The 3,764-nt window shown below is 32.3% G+C and overlaps 1 pseudogene; it reads left to right on the forward strand.

Moving 5' to 3' along the window:
- Positions 1-1,108: 1,108 nt before the first annotated feature.
- Positions 1,109-1,937, forward strand: LOC149546913 (F-box protein At2g02240-like; annotated as a pseudogene).
- Positions 1,938-3,764: the final 1,827 nt, after the last annotated feature.

The following is a 3,764-nucleotide window of genomic DNA, read 5'->3' on the forward strand; positions in this document are numbered from 1 at the left end:
AATTAATTTTTTGATTGCTTTAGTTAAATAAAACTTAAGTAGTGGAATAAGAGGCAAGATTTCTAATTTGAATTCCCTTCTCTCTCGTTCGACCATAGAATCAATTCTTATACAATAGAACCGATTCTTACATTTTATCATATAACTCTAATAAAAATATCTATATGCCACCTGGCATGCTTCATACACCTTTCACTGTCCATATTTCACACTCTTAGTATAATTCAGCTATGTAGAATTGTAAGATGCAAGCTTGAAGTTGAGTAAAAAATGATGCCACGAGTTGAGAAAAAATAATGTAACTATGCTACGAAAGAGTCGAAGCTCAGATCGGTGCATAGCTTCATTTTAATATTTAATATAACTTTCATGTTTCTTTTCTATTTCTTCTTCCCTTGATTCCATCATTTTTGTTTAAACTTTACTATGGAATTAAACGTTAGAAAATATTTCAATTTTATAATAATGTCAGAATTTTTTATTTCTTTTTCTTGAACACATTTAAGAGAACACCAGACTTCATCTACCTATATCCAATTTTAAGTTGCCTATATCTAATACCAATCTACCATATATAGTTTAAGCCTTCTACAAGCCTTAACATAGATCGCTTAATGTCATCTAGTTATAAAATTTCCATTTTGTGAGATTAATGTTATGATTTCTTCTATTGAGTGAAACTTTAGTGGAATTAAGAGGCAAGCTCTCATAATGTTACTTGTCTTTATAAATTCATAGCTCTTTCAAACCACCATATAATTTATTATTATATTTCATCATAATTAAGTCTAATTACAATATCTATACACCTTGCATGCTTCTCAGTGATGTTAAATAGATAACATAAAATAATTCTAGAATTAGTCTTTCAAGTTTAGCCACCAAATCAGTTTGTATTGAAAACTTAACACAAATACTAACTCAGTTGCCTAGTTTCCTTTAGTGACATACTACATGACCCCAAACACTGTTAAAATATTATTTAGGGAGCCTTGACTCTAGTCCTCTAGGGTTCTCGCTTACCTTTATTTCAGTAGGCTAGCTAATTCAGAGATTCTCACACAGAACATCTTATTTTATAATGCTAGAATAAATGTTTCAGTTTGCAATGGTCTCATGGCTTAATGAAGTTAGAAGCTGTAGCTAAAAGTTAGTAGATTATTGTTTAGAACATCTTTTATTTGCAGAGATTCTTATTTAGAACATCTTTCTTTTAAATCTCAAATGAATTTATTTTGAATCTTTGATCAATTCAGAAGTTTTGGCTACACAAACCCACGGGGAAACTATGCTTTATATTGTTTGCAAGAGAGTTGGGTATAGTTTGGGGAAGTGATGATCGATACTGGAAGTGGAATTCTGAAGATAACATTAGGTAAGCTACTACATAGTTGTTGAATTATTTAAATGTTTTATATTTAGGTGAACATGAAAAAAATGGTCAAGCAAAGCTAATGAAAAATTTTCATTCATTTTACAACATTTTTTTTTAGGAAGTAGCTAAACTAATTGATGTATGCTGGTTTGAAGTGGAAGGCAATTTTTGATAGCACACTTTTGTGTCCTGGTATAGACTATACTTTCTCATTAGACTAAAGTTCAAGGAATTAGATGATGGCCCATATGGTTGGTATTTTGAACCAGTCGAATTTCTATTTACAAATCCTTGGGAACAACAACAGCGATCTGCTTAGTTTTTGCAAAACACTGAGAATCCTGTTCATAGTGAAGGATATGATATGACTTCTTTTAGACATGCCGGGGACAGTTGGATGGAGTTTGAAGCAGGTGTGTTTTCTGTGCAAGAAGATGAGGATGGTCCAAAGAAAGTGACATTTAAGATGAAAGAAATGGTTGGTGGAGATTGGAAAGATGGACTTCTTATAGAAGGGGTTATAATTCAACCTAGCTTTCTAGTTCCAGGAAATGTTCAGTAAGAAAAGATAGGATGTGACCTCAGTTTTATAGTATGTGTTTGCATAAGTAATGATATATACAAAGATGCTTTGGACCTTTCTATGTATGTTTTTAAGTTTATTTTGGCTCTATGTATGTCTTTTTTTTTAAAGTAGGACTACCAAACTGTCTAAAGCTTGGTTTGTAAGAAATTATGTTATGGATAAGTATACAGAGTAAAAGATTACACTTTTCTCATTTATTGTTGTTGAAATTATTTAGTTTGTTTAGTTTCATTTTATGTTTGTTCAAAATCTTTAACAGTTTGTTTTACTAGCGGTGAAACCTTTGCCAAAATAGATCATAAATTTTGGTGGGTAAACTATCTGTGTACATACGCTTGTTTGCTTTGCATGTGTAACATTATTTTGGTTACAAGTAAAATATATGTGAATACATCAGGTTTGCATCATTTGAACTATTCATAATGGTTTTCCTTTCTACAATTGTTTATTAGTGGCTCTTTCTTCTGAAATTTTACAATCTTTTTAATTTAATTGCTATTATTTTCTTTTTTTTGGCCCTTTCTGGCTGAATTTTCCATTTCACATAGATTATTTGCTTTTTTTGCCCCTTCTGGCTGATTTTTCCTAGAGGTGAGAAGGATGTAACTTCTTCCTTCAAGAAGATTGTTATGTGCTCCCTGATTCTGGAAAACTGATTGGTGTTGAACAAGATGATATGAACTAAAAAAATTGTCCTATGTCATCATTATGTTCTTGTAATTTCCTTGCCTGAAATAGATGCTGTGAACTGAGATAGTTCTCTAGTATGACTTGCATGACATTCCTCCATGATATTTTCTTCTAATCCTTGTTGCCTTAAAGACTTTTATGAAAACTTTCATATCCAAACACTGAAAATATTTGTGGTATATCTAAGATAGTATGACATCAACACTGAATAGTAGTGTAAGTATCCAAGGTATTATGACATCACTCTAGATCTAGATTGGCTGCAAGGAAAATGTAATGCAATGTCGAAATGACAATGTAACAAAACATGAATATAGAGGAGGATTTCATAAAAAAATTTAGTAGGTATTGCTGAGATGTTTTAAGTTATTTTAAAGCTGGTGGTGCTATAAATTTTGTATTGTAGTTCAAGCTTGTAAGAGTTGAAATGGGTGATAAAAAGCCTTAGCTGGTGGTGCAATTTACAACCCCCACCTTTACCACCCTCTCAAATCTCCAGTCCTAAAAAGCAGGCACTATTATTCTTAAAGAAAATGTCAATTAACCCATAAAATTTTTCTTTTTTCACTTTTTAAAGCACCCAGCTAGTGAAGGGAATCAGTACTTGAACATGAAAAACAACCAATAATGTGATGCCACATCAAAAATGCAAGTATGGGTACTCTTATTTCTAGTCCAACACAGTCCTAAGCTATTGACCATAAGATGCCTTCATTCTAGTCCTCTTTAACATTTTACTACAGTCACAAATATGCTACGGCTATGCTGATAGATCAAGTATCTACCTAGCATGTGTATGGGCCGAGAGTTGATCCCTTCTAAACATATTTCTTGCACTCTGCCCTATGCTACCTTCCCCATTTTATATTTTATTTTCATCCATCTACCATGCAGTTTCATAATTTGATTGATAGTTTCATATTTGAAAGATGAGATATCACACCACCCAACACTAGAACACTATAAGTGGATAGGCATGACACCTTGGAGAAAGTTGCTTCAAGTTTGGATGCTAACTCACACCTTTACTCATTTTATGAATGAGAGTTTGGCTTTGACTCTTCACTTTAAATGAAACAATCTCCAACCAAGTCCTCTACTAGATGAAATCAT

This window comes from Cupressus sempervirens, chromosome 7 (assembly GCF_028749045.1).
Source record: "Cupressus sempervirens isolate cs-2001-9-10 chromosome 7, ASM2874904v1, whole genome shotgun sequence".
NCBI classification, from domain to species: Eukaryota; Viridiplantae; Streptophyta; class Pinopsida; order Cupressales; family Cupressaceae; genus Cupressus; species Cupressus sempervirens.